Source organism: Amblyomma mixtum, chromosome 8 (assembly GCF_055824585.1).
Source record: "Amblyomma mixtum isolate Tamu chromosome 8, ASM5582458v1, whole genome shotgun sequence".
Classification (NCBI taxonomy): domain Eukaryota; kingdom Metazoa; phylum Arthropoda; class Arachnida; order Ixodida; family Ixodidae; genus Amblyomma; species Amblyomma mixtum.
Genome location: NC_143019.1, coordinates 46,661,316 through 46,680,321, shown reverse-complemented (window position 1 = coordinate 46,680,321; position 19,006 = coordinate 46,661,316).

Here is a 19,006-nt window from a genome sequence, read left to right as displayed (position 1 = left end):
TCCATTTCGAATCCTCATTATTACAGCGTGGTCACGTCTTGACGGAAAAAGGTAACAGTTTGTACTACTGCGTTACATGTTCTACCTAAGGCATAAATTGCCCTGTAAATTTGACCCTCCAATCTTTGATTCGGAAATACGATTTCTACGAAACGCAAGTAACTACGCACGAGGTATAGGCAAAGAGTGAAATAAAATTATATCTTTTTAACCGCTTTCGAGACTACAACTGGTGCAGTTTGTGGGATTGTTCTATTGTTTTTAAAGCAAGTCAAGAGACCTGTAAAAAACTATAGTGCGAAAAGTTTCATACAATCAAATATTTACACTAAAAAAAAAAACAGCATGGACCGAAAGTATGCTTTATTTGAGGCAAACATCAGATTTTTTTTGTGTCGAGGGACATTATAACGTCGGTTACTGTTTTCCCCGCAGGAGAGTTTGTAGAAAAACGACTTTCTTCATTACATTCTGCCAAGGTGTACAGTCTTTCCCAAAAGTAACCAGACTGCGTGGTTTGCTTCTCAGTCGTATAGTTGAGTCCTCACGGCTTTCTTAAAGATCAAAACGTTCTTTGAAGTTGAGGACAATGGTTCTCCTTAACACACAGAGATTGAGAATTTGAGGACCAGTATATAAACTTTAATATACGAGTGAGAAGCAAACCATGCAGCCTGGTTACTTTTAGCAAAGACTGTACGTGCAAATATTCAGAGTTTGAAAAGTGTCTTTGCATTTTTTGCAGTCCCAAATGTTTTTCCTCCTTTCTTCGGAATGAAAATACTTGATTCACAATTCACGCATAATAAATAATCTTGAACTTTTTCACCCCAGCACAAATGAGTAGCTTTTTTTACATGTTTTTAGGCTGTGCGCAATTGGGTTTTATTAATCTCTCTCCCAGGCGTCCTGCAAGTGCTTTTCTATCGATAAACTAGCACAGGTCTAAAGAAAATTTCAAAGTATCAGTTGTACAAACAAGATTCAATTACTCCGCTTCGCGCCACTTTGGAAACGCTGCTGTGGCCCTTAAAAAAAGAAAGAGATGGGAGAGGAGAACGGAAGGCGCATTTTCCCTAGAACACAAACTAATTTCTTTCCATTCTTTTCACCATTTTTTATTAAAATCTTTTTGCCTCAAGCTTAGAGTAGTGGAAAGACAAGAGCATGAGTAAAAAGAGTCCTGGTGAAACCCAGGCTGGGTCTCTCAAAAGCTTTTTCAGTCCTTCAGCCCGACTGATTTCAACTGAGCGGGCTCCGTCTTTCTTCGTTTCAGTGTCGACGGCGGGTTCACTACAAAGTGTCGAGGTCTGCCCGCGTCCTTGCTCTCGGCATCTTGTCTAGCGAACTGTGTCCGTTTTTTTGTACATATTTCTGTTCCTAGATGGAGCGGCACTCACCGGCCACCGTCAGCACTCTCGACGCATCTGACGGGTGCGGCCCTCTTTTCTATTCCTTGAGCTTTATTTTACAGCGGCGTTTCTTTGCAGCTTATTGTGTGCGGACTGTGCGGAGTTTCAAACCCGCCCGACGACCACGAGTGCGCGCCCAAGTGCATAATCTGTGGCGAGGCACACCGGACGGGATCGAAGGAGTGCCGAGAGAGATTGAAAAAAGCAAGACCAAAACCCACAGGAGGCAGAGGACGGAGCGACCAACGCGGGCGACCACCCAAGCGATGGCTCAGCTCAGAGGGAGAGACATCGAGGAGCCGATCGAGGTCCAACTCCTTCCCGCCTCTACCACCAGCCGGCCCACAGGAGGGGGAGAAGCAAGAGAAAAAGAAAAAGAAGAAGCTTTCCCAGACAAGCGGCGGCAAGGTGAGCTGGGCTTCTACCACTGCTTCGCACTCGGTAGGAAAGGGTAGTGACATAAACAACACAAACAACAAAGACAGTCGTGTCACAGAACCGAAGGACGCGAACAGCGATGCGCTCAGACGCGAGCTAGAACTGGCTCGAATCAAACAAAACGAGCTCGAACGCAAAGTTGAGGAACTCACAAAAACACTAAAGGAACAACAGCGGGAACTCGACACGACTAGAGTCCTTCCAAAACGACAACCACAGGCATCCAACGAAGGAGGCCTTGAAACACGAATGCAACAGATGATGCAGCAGATGATGCAGGATATGATGAAGCAAATCCAATCGCAAATCCAACAGATGCAAGTACAATTCCAAGGGCAAATCTCAGAGATCAGAAGCGCTTTTAGAAAGCAAAAACATACCGAAAACATTAGGGAAAGGGCGTACAACCGTCCAGCGCTAACAGCTTTCGCAAGCGAACAAGGCAACAGCAGTAACGTGTAAACATGACCAATAAGTATCGGCAAGAACAAGAATACTTAGATATTTGACAATGGAACTGCAGAGGCTACCGCAAAAAGCAGGCCCTCTTAAAACAATATATAAACACACAACTCACACCTCCTGATGTAATTGCGCTCCAAGAGACCGGAATCAAGCCGACCTTACAAGGGTACGAGGTTTACGAGAGTCAAAACGAAGGTAAAGCGGCCGTCCTAGTCAGCAAAACCATTACCGCCATCAGGCACGATACCATCGCCGACACCGACGATGAACACGCGCTTGTTGAACTTATTCCGAAAAAGCGAAAGGGACGCAGCACGTTCTTACTGAACGTGTACAGCCCGCCGAGACAAAGAAAAGCCAAACTCTTCGAACTGTTTTATGGAGCGCACAAGCTGGCCAAAGAAAATGCACTCATCATCGTAGGAGATTTCAACGCCATGGACAGGAGTTGGGGATACCAGAAACAAGACATCAAGGGAAGAACATTAGTGGAAGTAGCGGAATACTTTGGCTGCAGTCTAATCACAGATCCTGCGACCCCCACGAGAATCGGGAATAGCGTGAGCACGGACACATGCCCGGACCTCACCTTCGTAAGGAACAGCAGGGAGTCACAGTGGGAAAACATGATGGAAAATCTAGGCAGTGATCACTTTATCCTCCGGACACGAATAGCATCCGACACCATAAGACGCCAGATTGGACAGGCGAAAATCACTGACTGGAACGCGTTTCGCGGGGCTTGCAACAAATCTGAAGGCGGTATCCAATCACTGGAGGAATGGAGCGGCATGCTGAGAGAAACGCGACAACGATGCACAAAAAGTCTAAGGAGAACGACAGCAACGCCTGAAGTAGACGCCCACCTCCTCAGACTATGGGAAGCGAGACGCAGTCTCACCAAAAGATGGCGGAAGCAAAAACACAACAGGAAACTAAAACTAAAGATAGCAGAAATTACGGCAAAGGCGGAAGAATACGCGACGCAACTCGCGAAACAAAATTGGGACCAACTCAGCGACTCACTTAGGGGAACTCTAGGCACGGCCAGAACCTGGAATCTCTTAAGAGCACTAATCGATCCGACCAAAATAAAATCAGAAAACAATAAAGCCATCCACCGGTTCATCCACTCCTTCGAGGGATCAGACATCGCCCTACTGGAGAAGGCACGAGAAAAATGTTTCGGCGATCACAACCCCCCGCGATACCAAGGAACGTATCGAGGAGCCGAAAACGAGAAACTCGACCGCCCCATAACTGTGGAAGAGGTTTACGCGGCCATAAGAAACACCACCAGAAACACGGCAGCCGGAGCGGACAGAATCGACAACGCCCTAATCCGCAACCTGAGCGACGACCTCATACAAGAGCTCGTCCCCTTTCTTAACAAACATTGGGATGCGGAGACGGTTCCCGAAGATTGGAAACACGCCGAAGTAATAATGATACCTAAACCTGGTAAAAGCTACAAATTGAAAACCTCAGGCCTATATCACTCACGTCGTGCCTTGGCAAGCTTTACGAACGGGTTGTGACTTTCTGACTGCAAAATTATATGGAAGACAACGACTGTGTACCACATACCATGTTCGGCTTCAGAGCGAAGCTCTCGACGCAGGACGTTCTCCTCCAAATACAAGAAGATGTCCTGCGAAACGTACCTCGGACGGGAGAAAATGTCATAATGGCCCTGGACATCAAGGGGGCATTCGATAACGTCAGCCACGAAGCGATCCTTACGGGCCTAGACAACCTGGATTGCGGACGCAGAATCCACGGCTTCGTCAAAGCCTTCCTGTCCGATAGAACTGCCACCATCGGCATAGGAGACCTTCGATCGGAAAAAATTCGCACTCCAAACAAAGGAACACCCCAAGGGTCAGTTATCTCACCCCTACTCTTCAACATAGCTATGATAGGCCTAGCTCGAAAACTAGAGAACATCGAAGGCATCAGGCATGCAATGTATGCTGACGATATAACAGTCTGGACAAACACGGGCTGTCTCGGAGAGAAGGAAGAAAGGCTACAGCAAGCGGCCTCTTGTGTCGAGCAATACCTCGCAGAAAGAGGACTCTCATGCTCGACCGAGAAATCGGAACTGCTGAGAGTCTGGAGAGGCAAGCAAAACCGGACCGTCCCAACCAACGAGGACCTAAAACTCAACGTCTACATAGAAGGGACGCCCATACCCGAAAAGACAACAATAAGAATTTTGGGCATGTGGGTTCAATCCAACCAGCGCAGTACTCACACTTTTACCCTACTGAAAGCAACAACGCTACAAGTCGCACGCATGATCACCCGCATCACCAACAGGCGACATGGCATGCGTGAAGAAGACACACTAAAACTAGTCAGAAGCTTAGTAGTTAGTCGAATCACGTACAGCCTACCCTACCAGTGCCTCAACAAAAATGAAATACAACAAGCGGATGCCCTGCTACGCAAAGCGTATAAGACAGCGCTCCGACTACCACGCAACACGTCTACAGAAAAACTCATGGCCCTGGGATTACACAACACCTTTGAGGAGCTACGAGAGGCGCAGCTTGAGTCGCAAAAACTCAGGCTGTTGCAAACAACGACAGGAAGAGCGCTCCTGCAGAGGCTCGGATACCGCGAGCAGATGCGAGAAATGTCGAGGACGGCAATGATCCCCGACGAGCTTCGCAAGACCCTCAAGGTAGCGCCAATACCAAAAAACATGGATCCCAACCTCCATCGAGGCAGAAGAGAAGCGAGGGCCGAATTCATCGAGAAAACATACGCTCCTCAAGCCACGACAGTGTATACAGACGCGTCTTGGAGAGGAGGAGATACCAAAATCGCTGTAGCGGCGGTGGTCGATTCGTCTTTACGCGAAATGACCAGCGCGTCTCTCCGAGGCTGCACAGCTGCAGAGTCCGAGGAAGTAGCCGTTGCTCTAGCGGTGGCGGAGGGCTATAGAACCAGGCGGTCACTAACAATACTTACGGACTCTCAAACAGCCTGCCGAAATTACATGAATGGCAGGATAGGTCGTCACGCGCTCCGTATACTCCTCGCAGCGAGTGACAGAATTAAAAACCGGGAAGAACAAAACGACAAGATCCGACACAAAATTGTGTGGGTACCGGGGCACACGGGGGTGGCAGGGAACCGAGAGGCCGACAGGATAGCTCGAGGATACATTACTTTCCGAGCTTCCGACGAGACCGCGGAACTCGCGCCAGCACCCAGGGAATACTCGGCCATACTACAAAACTATAGAGGCAGAAGAATGCGATATCCCCCACCGCACAAATCTCTCAGCAGAGAGGAAGCTGTCACTTGGAGACAATTACAAACAGGCTCTTTCCCAAACCTACATATACTAAACAAAATGCACCCTACGATATACACGAACAAATGTCCCTGGTGCGACGAAAAACCTACACTATACCACATCACATGGGCCTGCCAAAACATAGACGTGGTCCCCAAGATACAAAACCCGAGTGCGGAGCAGTGGGAGACTCTGCTGTCCAGCGACCGCTGCGAAGACCAACAAGGTCTGGTACAGCGAGCTCAACGGGCGGCAGTGGCCAGCGGAGCCCTGGACTGAGGGCAACCGACCACTGATTAGAGGCGGACGACTTCGACAGAGAAAGCTCTTGGGGGTAGAACCAAGACGTTTCTGAAGATGCCCCCAAACCGCAGGAAAAGCCATAAGTGTAAATAAAGTTTTCCCTTCCCTTCCTTCCTTCTTTGCAGCTTCGGATATAAGAACGATTCTTCAGCTTCTTTCAGCACCGTCGCGTCCACTCTTGTGAACTGAACGCAAACAGCCCTTGACGCAGTCTACCGTGACAAATTGGCAGCGTAAGGATGAGACAGTAGCAAGAACTGAGCAAGGACAAAGTGCTACAGAACGAGTGCCACAGTGTAGCAACAAGGGGTACAAGGAGAAAGGGGACAGTGCGAACGCTGCCAAAGCGGCACTGCGAGACCATCCTTTTGGCAATTAATCAAGCGCTGCAGCAACGCTCTTGACAAGGCTCGTTTGATGACCCCGGCGTAAATTATTCTTTTTTGGCGCACTGTCGTTGGCGAGTGTCCGGCGCTACTCCAAGAAGCCGCATAACGGTGACGATTGCGTTAGAACCGGGAATACCCGTTCCAGGATAGTCCTATTTAAAAAAGAGGGAGAAATGAGGGCGAACAGAAATGAAAAAGAAAGTCAGTTTTATAAGGAGGCGCCTTTTGTATTTCGGGTTCCTGGAAATTCACTACAGCTGTCTAAGATGTATTTTATTCAGGAAAGTGGGTGCTGGGTTCGGGTCACTCCGGTGGCGTCTAGTTTTTGTTCTTTTTTCGAATCATTTATCTTTCATGGATAGAATAATTATACCGATTCATTCATTGTAATCAAAACCACAAATTAAAAAAAAAATAAAACACACTCGCAGATTCCACTTGGTTTCTTGCACAGTTAGCTTACATGATATTTATGTCATAACAAGCCCCATTTCAATCCCCTTTTCTGTTCAAAAGCGGATGTAAGGTGTTTTCACTGTTGGCTCAGACCGGTGAACCTAAAAATTAAGGAGGCATGCACTGAAAGTGTGAGCGAAGCCAACAGCCACCGAAACCAAGGGACACGGGATTTTTTTAAAAATTTATTTGTTGTGGTGTTGATCAACTTAGAATATTACTGAATATGTTATCGCTTAAAGCTAATTGATTAGAAAAGCAGAAGAAAAAACAACCACATGCCGCCGGTGGGATCCGAGCCCACGACCTCCGAATTACGCGTCCGGTGCTCTACCGCTGAGCTGCGGCGACGGCTGTCAAATCTTTTGCTTTCGGGGGTATGAAAGTGTAAGATATGAAAACAACATCAAAGAATGACAGGTCTGGGGAAAGCGAAATGGCATGGAAGGAAACCGACAGGGATCCAGGACTCCAACCAGAGCACTGAATCAGAAAAAGCAAAGAAGGAGGTCGGGTAGGTTTTCGTTGATGCTGGGTAGGAGAACGTTTTGGCTGCTGACTCTTCACAGTTTCAGCGTCTGGGCTCCGCTGTGTTTTCAATCCTAAAGTGAACGCCAGTCTATAGACTTTTCATATTTCTCGGGGAGCTGCTTTTGATGGAAGTGTTCCAAGATCTGTAATCTTTATTCTTTTCTTGAACTTATCCCTTGTCTTCTCAGTTCAATTTTTTTCACACTGTTTATCTTGGAATTCCATACTACAAATTCCTTGCTATGGGGCAATGGGCATAAGGTATGAGAGAGATATGAAATTGGAACCAGAATTAGTGTGAGACGCAGCTAGAACAGAGGCATTGATATAGCTGGTAGGAGCAGTTGGACACAAACGTCGTGGATTGAAATTTACACCTCTGCATACTTTCCACTTACATCAATGATGAGACAGCTTAGGAAGGACCTGAGCACCTTTATGGGAGCCCGTATTTGATGACGAATTAAAGCACATCCAGCAGAATTATTCCTGTCTCCATATTCAGGATTTGTTAAATGTGCAGATTCAAAACTGTGCGTTAAAAAAATCTTAGAAGTAGGCCGTGAGGTTAGTGTTTTCCGTTGACCTGGACCGTTGTGGTTAAATATACCTGAAAAAACACATAGTCATACGAGCTAGAAATATTTTCTTTCTTAATTGGCGCTGCTGCCTTTAAGCCAGCAAACGTGTTACCCAGAACATTTTACTGACTCTGCCGGGCAACTTGCCTCACCGGTTTCTTCTTTCATGAAAAAGTTTAATCGTCCCGAATGAAGTCATAGGCCATTTCAAGGTTCATAGAATTCGCCCTTAAACCGTATTCAAATAGATACTGTATTGGATATACTCTATACTACTGTATGCAACAGCACACAGTAAACAGTACATGGTCTTGGTCCTAGCTAATGTGTTCGAACTTGGGGAACGCTCCAGACTGCATTTGTGGCTTTTCTTGCAAGACATTGGATATTCTAGCGCCCTCGTGGTTAGTTTGCCTTTTGCTTTGTAACTCTTGCATGGGGCGCGTTTCGTCGAGCCATATGTGAATTTGTAAGTTTAAAAAATACTCTTCCTATATTTTTCTCGCCATGTGGTGATCTTTCGATGATAAGTTAACTTTTGCATTGGGTGCTGACAACAGGAATAATCTGAAAATGTATAAAGAACGTACATTACCATCTTTGCCGAAAGTAACCGGACACAGGTGGTTTGCTTCTGAGCCACAACGGCGGGTCGACTTCAAGTACTGAACATGTAGATGTATCACCCAGAAACTACTTCTAAAGAAGCTCTCCAAGCTGCACGAAGCTTACATTCCTGCCTACATTCTGTGCTTAATATTTTTCTTTTTGTAAACCTAATCCGTTTTCGCTAGGCTGGGTATTACGGTTCTGGCGATGGTATAGAAAGCTCGTGCACAGCGTCCTTCTAATGGCATCCCTTTTCTGAATGCACCGTGCACTCGCATTCGATAAAGCCGAGGAGTGCGCATGCAGACAATTTGTAAAGGTAATGTAGTTTGCTATTCTCGAAGTGCAATGCACCCACGCCGCCTGCATCTCAGGAGAGCGCATTCTGGTTAGGAGTGGTTCAGATCCTGTCACAGACTGAAAGCCTTTCGACAAGAGAGAGAAAAAAAATTAGTTCTCAGGGAGCCTTACTGTCGAGGAAGCTTTTATCAAAGACATGAGGCTAGCATCAAAAGACGTTTTCGCTGGGAATTCGGGCGGGAATGCACAAAACGGATAGGGCTGTTGCAGTAATCGCTGATATCGCACGGACGCAAGCTCGACAGAGGCTAAGTTGAAAGCTGTTTAGAAAATCCGATTTTTTTGTCTACTTACTCAATGCTTTCATCTCAGATCCTACGGAAGGCTGCTAGCCTCGAATAAGTTTTATAGCATTTTTGTTTCCGGATAATATATGCTGGAAGTGGAAATCCGGCTGTTCGCGATACGAACGAGTTATTTCGGGTTTGGTGAATAGTCCGCTGTATTAAGCTTCTAGAAAGTCTATGCAAGGACAATCCGATTATGCCCATTATGTCTTCTGAAAAAGCATTTCTTAAAAGTAACTAGTGCAGCGTGGTTTTCCGCCATATATTCACATGCTCGTGTCATCATTTTCTTTGTACTTATGTATATTTGCGAGTATGTGCAAATATTTTTCTAAGCAAAAGTAGTTTAGGGGTGGGCGAGGAGGAGAGGCGGGGAGCATGGCGTAATGCTATAGTTTTTCAGGGTTCCATGCATTTAATGCTTTCTTTGGATAAGAGTTAATATGCTGCCTTTACGTTTATAATAGCATAGGTTACTGGTATTATTGGTATTACTGGTTACTGGTTATTATTAGCATAGGTTACTGGCTCAGTGGTTACGGCGCTCGGTTGCTGGCCCGAAAAACGCGGGTTCGGTCCCGGCCGCTGCGGCCGAATTTCGATGGAGGCGAAATTCTAGAGGCCCGTGTACTGTGCGATGTAGTTGCGCGTTAAAGAACCCCAGGTGGTGAAAATTTCCGGATCCCTTCACTACGACGTCCTTGATAGCCTTAGTCATTTTGGGACGTTAAACCCCCATAAACAAATATACCTATCATGTCGTATGCATTTTAGTTCAGTCATTTTGCTCGGAATGTATAGGGTCAATATAATGTTTTTTTTTTTTTTTTTACACAAAGGCATCATCTACTGAGCATGCTACATAAATTCAAGAAGGAGCAGCTAGCCACGAAGAAAAGAATGCATCAGCGTGACCGTTTTAATTCGTTTTCTTTTGTTTATTTTCTTTTGAAAATAATACAAAATCTGACTAGACGAGCGAAAACTTAAAACCATGAAATAAAGGATGATTACTTAAAAACTGCCACTGCTGTTTGTATTTTCAGCTTCTTTTAGAAGCGCTTTTTTGCCGCTAAACGTTTACTAAAGCCATGGCTTGGCTACAAAAAAAAAATGTGCACAGCCACTCAGCATGCATAGCACACAGAATAGTATGGCATGAGATACATGCTTAAACTTTGAAAAACTGCTACAAATCTATGTAAAACTAAAGCAAGAATTTCGCTCTCATAATGCAAAATATTCTTGCATGGCCACCAGCCCACAGAGAAAAGAGAAAAGCTAACCCACAGGTTAGCTCTGCTTGGAAAAATGAGAAGTAGATTTTCATGCATGCCAATATTATAAATAATAAGTGCACCCAGATCTGGTCATCATAAAAAAGAAGAGTTGGGTAGAGAGTCTCCTCAAGTCACCAGATAACATGTGTTTTGAGCTGAAATAGCGAACTGCCATTCCCGTAGCCACCTGCAATCTCCATTCCGCATCAAGTGACGCGTGCGGTGACGTATGGGAACCACGAGCTGAGATTGGCTAGTTTGCTTTAACGTCAGAGAGAGTAACCGTCAGCCCACCAAGGACTGCAGCTGCAGCCAGCGCAGACAGAGACTAATCAGAAAAATGTAAAAAACTCACAAAAGAACACAGTGTGTATAAAATAATGCCAATGCATCATTACCCATCGCGTGAAAAAAAAACAAAAAAAGCGATCCAGCGTGAAGGTGTATGCCGAAAATTAATTGAAAATAGCAGAAGGGTGCCATGCTCCTCAAAAGTGCAGAATAATGTTTTTTGGTCGTTCAAAGCTGCGTTCACAGAATCCGCACTGAGAAACTAAATAAGCGAATTAAACTAAATTAACCATTAAAGCCACTGTGCTGCCTGTGAGTTCATTCGGAAGCAGCTGCAAAACTGCATTGTAGGCACGTATATTTCCAGCTCTGCTTCTCACTCCGTAGGGAGAGAGCAGAAACTGCAAGCGCCTTCATGCTTGGCCGCCAGTCCACGAAATTCTCTCGTATCTTCGCGTCCCGCGAAGATTAATATCCTCCACTTGCGTAGTTTTATATGATATACACAGCTAATTACATTAGTTATCGGACGCACCTTCTCTGCAACCTTTTCTTGGTCTCTTTTGCTGCAGTTCGTCACAGCATTTTCTACACGCCACACGAGGCGTGGTCGCATTTGTAAGTCACGTTTGACGGTACAGGGACCCGAGGAACAAAACGCATCCGCCCACCTATGTACAAGGCACAAGGTTGCGGGGAACGTGCTGCATTGCAGGGATACATGCAAAAAAAAAAGAACGAATAGGACGAGTCGATGATTCATGTGGGAGGATTTAAAGTGAGAACGCATTGTAAAGTGGCAAAAGGGGTAAAAGGGTAAAAAAGGTGATGGTGGAGGAGAGACTCGGATTCTCAATTTATACTCGATCTTGTCGTGAGCACTACAAAATACTCGTTTGAATCCTGCGCTGGAGATTACCATTCTGATAGGAATGCCGTAACACATAGCCTCTCTGCAGGGTTGTGGGCAGCGTGCTGAGGCTTTTTCTCTTTTGTACTACTGTGGCTAAAGCACGAGCCCCAGCACACATACGCTTTCCTTCCCACTGTCACACTACGCTGTGTAACCTTTCGATTTCAGCTCCCTTGTACCCTGTGTACCATTTCTTTCACTGCACTGTTGAGGTGTCGACTCAGAGAGCGATAATATCTGCCTTGCATCTGAAATATGCTCACCATTGTCAGCTTGCGAAGAGGTGAGATGATAACTGTGTTATCATAGATTGTACAGGGTTAGTGAAAAGTTCCCAGGCCACATGGTCTCTTTTCATTAGTACATACTGGCACTTAAGATGCCGATTAAGCTACCAAGGGTCTCAGGAGTTAGGACGATACTTAATCTCCCCTCTACAGTCGTTTTTGTGGTTGGGGGCTGTCGTAACTGCCTGACTACACTGCTCAAAAGGAGACCCTGCGGACTCAGAACTTTTGACCAACCCTGTACGTGTGTGCTTGTTTCTGTATGATATGCGAATGATCCCACGCAGTTGTCGCCAGCAAGCAATAACTTTGCATACTTGCTTCCACACGATCAAGCCGAGTGCTGCGCGTAATAACTTCAGAAGGCTCCTCGCGCCTTCATAGGCGACCAGCCTTCACTGTCGAGGAGGCCAGTAGGGCCAGCTAAATAAGCCAACATTTCGAGCAAACCGGATATGGCTGCGCATCTGTGAAACACAGACATAGAGGCCGCGTGTCACACCACTAATTAGATTAGCCCGGTTCCCCCCCCCCTTCTCCGCCTTCTACCTCCGCTCACCCACCATAACAAAAGACGAAGCAGGCGGAAGACTAACAAAGCTACACTCTCCTGCGTGCAGTTGCATAACTGGATGCTTTGCGACGACCCCTTGAATGTAGTGAATCGGATTTGGCCACGCATGAGGCTGAATCCACGAGAAAGTGTCGGGAAAAGCTGCTTGGGACCGAGTGTGACGGGTGCGGTGAGGAACATGGGACTCGGCTCAGTGCCATTAATTCTTGTTTTGCTGCCGGAGAAGATCAGGGTGATAGGAAGGGTGCTTACCCGTCCAGAGCTTGCGACAAAATGAACACAGCGTCGTCATCCCCGCCTCCGTGCACTTTGTCGTGTGTTTTATGTGTCCATGTTTTTCGACTGAAGCCGAATGAAAGCGGACGGTGATATACGGGGCTCACTCTCGACGGAGATGAGAAGGAGGCGGGATGCGCGCTTGGATGGAACGGACTACGCCGCTCGCACAGAATGTTTCTTCTCTGACGGCTGGCTGCGGAGGGAAGTAGTTTGGACGGGAGAGCTGCCCCATTAGCCCTCGGCTATTTTGGGAAGATGAAGGACCACACTGGTTTCGTTGGCGAGACGTGTATTTCTCCCTTCCAGCTGTCTCCAGGAACATCCAGAAGTAAAGCCGGGACAAACTTACTTTGATTTTAGTGGATTTTTCAGATTACTTGAAAGACTGTAGTTTATCAAGAAATGAACGTGGTTCACTGCTACAATACCTATATTACGGCTAGTTGGTATAGCATTCCGGGCCACTGTAATTGAGCACTCGATTTGGCAACATGGGTCGGGCTACTTGCAAAAGCAATCAGGGGGTCTTTTCTTTGGTGGTTGGGGATTTCCTGAGACCCTAGAACCCTGACGCAGTCTGTGCGTTGAGTACTGATGTCAAGGACCTTTCCTGCTCGCGCCCGCATGATATATTATTCAAATTTGTTAATAACCGAAAAACATATGATATTGATGAAGAACGCTTTGTTAAAGCTTGCGGCATTTTGGTGGCTTGTTTTTTACAGCTGTCATCTTTGTATCTCGCTTCTATCTTTGCTGAATGGAATGGCTGCTTGTTTCTTCAAAAAAAAAAAAAAAGAAACGGCCTATGCACTGGTTCAAAAGGAGCTGTGGTCCTTATGGTCCTTAGTGATATTTTCCTTTCCGGGTTTGATATGTTCATTGAGAAGAACTTGAGTGGCATATCTTCACATTTCTAAAATGATTTCCAGGTACGTTAATGAATATCTGGCATTCGAAGACAGACAAGATTTTACTAGGCTCCTTGTGAATGTCGTCAAATTATATGAAGAAAATGAATTCAAACTTGAGTTCTCCTTTGAAACGGCTTGCGGTGAATGTTTGCACTTCTCAGACATTCAGCTCCGTTAAACAAAATCACATTGCTCTGACAACACTTACCTTGGTCGATGAAGTCGAGTGTAAAATTTTAATCGAGACATTTCAAAATTTTGATATGTGGCATTGCTGTGGCTTGCCTGGGATCCCCTTTGCACAAGTAATGTATTGACTCAGTGAATTTGTAGCCGTAAGGCGGCTCTTGGGTGGATGCTGATGAATAATCACTCCCTTATTAGAAATTTACTACACTTTGGGGGTTTTATCTGAATATTAGGCCAACAATGTTCCCACTTCGACTTAATGATCAATTCGCTCTCGCCCTGTCATAAGTTTTCCGTCCCAATTAGCTCAATTGGTAGATCGACTGCTCCGGTGAACCCATGGTTCCGTGTTGGAACCCCGGACCAGGACGAATTTTTCTTTACCTACCAAGTTTCTAAGAAAGCTGTATAGCTTACCTATTTTGCCTTGTGGCTGAGCTTGGGTGGATGCCAGTGATTAATTACTCCATTATTACAAACATACTCCACCTTGGGGGGTTTCCCCTAACATTTTACCAATGAATCACAGTTTCGATGAACAGGTTGGCAGACTAAGCCTGGCTGGTTTTCCAAAGGGCGTTTGTCCCTGGCATTCCACAAGGTGTGGAAGAAAGTTAAAGGTGTAGTGAAGAGGAATCTGAACTCGTCTTTTTCCCGCGGGAACTCAATCTACACGTTCCAAGCATTCTCAGAAACTCCGATTTATTGCCCTGTGTGGCCGATTTCCCTAATTAAATCGAGTTAACGTCCGGCTCCCGCCTTTTTTTTTTTTGAATTCGTCCCGTACGGTGGGCGGAGTCGACCAACGCGTGGAGTGCCTTTCACCCAGTCCCGTGGCGGCTTGCCGCTCTGCCATCGTCGGAGTAATACGTAGTAATCCGTAGAAGCAAATAGTCCGCGCGTATCTTTACTTCTGCGCGCTTATTTGGCGGCTATATTATCTGCGAATGAAACTATTTATTCAGGGAAACCTAAAAAAACAAAATAAAGCGAAAGCAAAGCCTCCACGGAGCTGGCTGAAAGGCACTCCACGCGTTGGTCGACTCCGCCCACCGTACGGCGAGAATTCAAAATATAAAGGCGGGAACAGGGCAATACGTCGAAGTTTCTAAGAATGCTCGGAACGTGTATATCGAGTTCCCGCGGCAAAAAGACGAGTTCAGATTCCTCTTCAGTGCACCTTTAAGGATACCAAGGGTTTATCTCCCACAGTTTCAGAAGAGCGGAAGAAAATGAAAAGGTAGTGGTGCTTCTCGAGGATGAAGCCCCCCCTGTCGCCCTATATTCAAATTCTCTTCATTCGCTCGTCGATATAGAGGCCATCATCCACACATCACTTTGTGCTTTATACACAGCACACTCTCCAGGGACGCCGCGCTTGAAAGGAAAGCAGCGGCGTTAATCTCTTGCTCGTTTCTAAGTTCGTAAAAGGAAGTGAAGTCATAAATAAATTCAAATTTCACAAGACGTGAACGGAAGTTCCACATGTGTGCTGTGAAAATGTAAATTTTTGCTATTTTGTGCATGAAAATTTAAACTTGAGACGCCTTCGTCAGAACTCGATTTCAGCGCGAGAGATAAGTTTTCAATAAATCGCTTTTTCACCGAGACCGGCCATTGGGAGTGTACGCACCGCCAGTTTTCTTCTTTTTTATTGTTGCTTTTTTTTACACACAAGATTAGTTCATTTCATCTGAGGTCTGGAGCCCCTTATTGCTCGTGGAACAGCGCACAGGCTTTATCGTGCCGCTAAAGGACGTTCTACTTTGATGAAGACGGCATTCTTTCGTCTTGCCTCTTTTCTTTTTCACGATTACTGCTCTCTATAATTGAAGTCCGTCTTATCTCGCACCGGATCCTCGAAATGCGTTTTCCTTTCCGCGGTTTCTCCAGTGTCAGTAATCAATATTCAAGAGTCGAAGAGACGACAGAACGGTAGTTTCGCTTCCTCTTTTACGGATGAGCAGCGATCGTGCGCTTATTCGCTGGTCTCGGGGTTTTCTTTTTCCTCTATACTACTGCGCTCTCTCCACAAGCGTCTATTTCCAAAAGAGCGCTCGGTCCGTTGAACTTAAGCGCCATTTATTCGAGCGCAGATTTTTCAGACGTGCCGACAGCCGAGTGCAAAACAAAGAAATTATAGCATTTTCTTATTTCAAACTAGAAAGAGATGGAAAGAGTAAGTAAAGTGATGAGAAAGTAGTCGTTCCTGTTTGCGCGAAAACTTCAAGATTGTATTACTTTCTCAATTCGCTGGTCACCTGCGCATGTCAGGAGAAATGAAAAGACACGAACTTTGCTGAAGAAAGAAGCTTTACAAAAGCAGCAATCATTTGAGCATCTCAGAAAAATATATTTTCACAGTGCGAATGCCGGCATGGAAATCTTTGAAGTATTAAGGGACGCGGAGGGAGGAAAAAAAAAAGGGACCATATGTTTTATAACTCAGAGGAAACGAATTGAGCTTCAAAATTTAGCTAACCCAGGATGAAAAATGAAACCTCGCATGCTGGCTCAAGCGAAAGCTTGAATCCGCGCCGGTGCAGCAACTAAAGTCTGAACTACTTCTGCTCAGTAGTTGGCTCCAGTGAGAACGCGAGCCCTTCCATGGAAAAAAATGTTTTTGTTAGTCACGAAGACTGAATGCGTGCAATCCTTCTCCCATGTAAAATCACGGCCTGTAGACATACAGGGTGAGAGTATTTCATACAGATGCCATGGCAGCTATCCCATCCCCTAGTCAGCGGACGAGGATAGTTCAGTCGTCTATATAAGTGTGCGCAACCTTAACGTCACATGTCATCGCATGTGTCCAGGCTCGAACATCAATGTTTTCCGAGGGGTTGCATATTACGCTCTCTGCTCGGCCTGGGTATAGCGGGTGTACAAATAGAAGGAAGGCTGTGAACCAGGCGTGTGTTTTGCGACATCTGCCTTGCGCGCCCTTCTGCGCCCTCGATAAAATCTACGCAGGTGGTGACAATACCGGGGAGCATACGCTATGTATACTTCAAAAGGAAAAAAATTTTGCCTGCCACAACAATGCCCTCGTTTATTTCTCCGCATCCGTCTACAATTCCATGAACTATAAAAACCAAAGCAAACTGATATTTATGCAACTGAAAAGAATTACTTTCTCACTGCATGCGTAATCCTGGGTGTGTGTGTGTGTGTGTGGGGGGGGGGGGGGTTGCTTTTGAAGTTTGCACGTTAATGTTAATTCAGCGTTGCGAGATTTCGAGTGCAGTCTCGAGTTTTAAGCACGCCTGGTTACGAATCACCTCTTTCTATGAATGATACTGAGAAGGTTCTCCAGACCACGCGCATTTACATCAGTCCTGCTTCTCTGAATCGTAATATGCCTCGAGACTTTCTACAAGTAGCGCCCCGTGGAGCCCCATTGTATTTATTGATTTTTATTATTTTTTTCATCATTGCATTTTGCCGCAGAAAGGCGTGAGAAACAAGCTTTCGAAAACAGGTATTCAACCACCACCGCAGGCTGACGCGCGGCCGCCAATCGGCGCTCGGCTGAACAGTGCCCAGCTGGTTCGATTCACAGTAGAAGCCTTAGTATTGCGCACAGGCACGGAGCAGGATGGGCGGCGTAAACCTGCAAACGCTTATCTGGTATGCACATATGAGGTAACCCGTGGAAACCTCAGAGCTTTCAAACTTTGACTGCTTCGAAATTCGGAACTCCTCTGGGGGCGCCCCTCTAAACTTTTCTTTCGAAATTTCAACGTAGCTTTCCTATTGACGAACTGCTTGACAAAGAGGCTGGCGTGATATACCCTACACAGTGCACCGCCTACCCGGTCATTTGGTTTTCTTCAAAATTGGTGTGCAGTTTCAAACGGTCCCTTCCCTTCGGCTTGTCGTGACGAGCCCACCGGCATGCGTTTCGCGCTTTTTGCGCGGCCATACCTTGTCGATGTTTAGGTGCCGATTCTTTTTCCGTTCGTGATCGAGAGAAATTTATACTTTGGCATGTTTCGTTTTTTCAGCTTTCAGTGAGCGGCTAGGTGGTGGGTCAAGCGTGAGAAAAGGACGTCTGCTCTGGTTCAGATTTGATGGCCTGCCTTGACGGAAATCGGTGTTCTCCTGTGAAAATATTTCTCTTTCTTCTGTCCTTACTGTTTGCTGAGACTTCTTTGCATTTTTTTGTCCACTATATTTCTGCAGCACGAAAGCATCTGCGCATCGAACAGCCGATGTTTGGGCCATGGGCTATACGCGTATACCAGAAAGCGAAGAAAGAGATGGGCTAGCTGAATTTCTGAGTTTTTTTTTTAAATGGTTCGGATCATCCCGTTTTCTGACACTTGTTATTGAGAGATCCTCTGTGTGGCTGAGCCATATATATATACCTTTTAGACTGGCAAAACCTTCGCTATCCATTATTGATGCAAAGAAGCAGACGCGTACCGTCAATTCTGTTATAGAGCTCACGTGATCTAAGTATTGCCGCGAGTCTTTGTAGGTATTGTTTTTTTTTTTCATTCTTCAAAGCTGCCGGAATGCCGCTTTATCATTTTTTTTGTGATGCAAGACGCGCCCAGATTTATCTCGATTGATGGCCTCCAGGCGGAGCCGATTCTACGTTCTTCCAGAACGTTCTAGTAACTTTCCACGTTTTATCTCGAAAGTTCGCTGTCAGCTTTAAAAGGAGCACGGCCGAGAGCGGTGGGCATTCTGTTCGACTTACTGCCGAGCACGCTTGTTGGTACGCCACCGCCGACTAATTCAGTTCTTTGCGGGTGCAAGTCAGGCCAAATAAAGAGTTGCGTTAAGAAACCATTTACGCCGTTTTTCTGCTTTCCGGACTACAGTTACCACTATGCGGTAATCAGTATTAAAAACACAAAATTTGGGCTTTGTGGAAGACGTCACAGGCCACTCAACCCGCACACAAAGACTTCCGTGTGTATAAAATGATAAGGACAAAGTTGTGAGATTTTGTATGGCGGTACCGGCAAGCGAGTGACGAAGAAAAATTGTGTGTCGGATGAGGCATTAGGAACATGATCGGCTGCAGCACAACGCTTGATGAAACCTGTAAGACATGCCATGTATTAGTGATTAGGAGAGGTTACAGAATATGAGTTCTAAGAACTAGGTCATGGTGATTCAGGAAA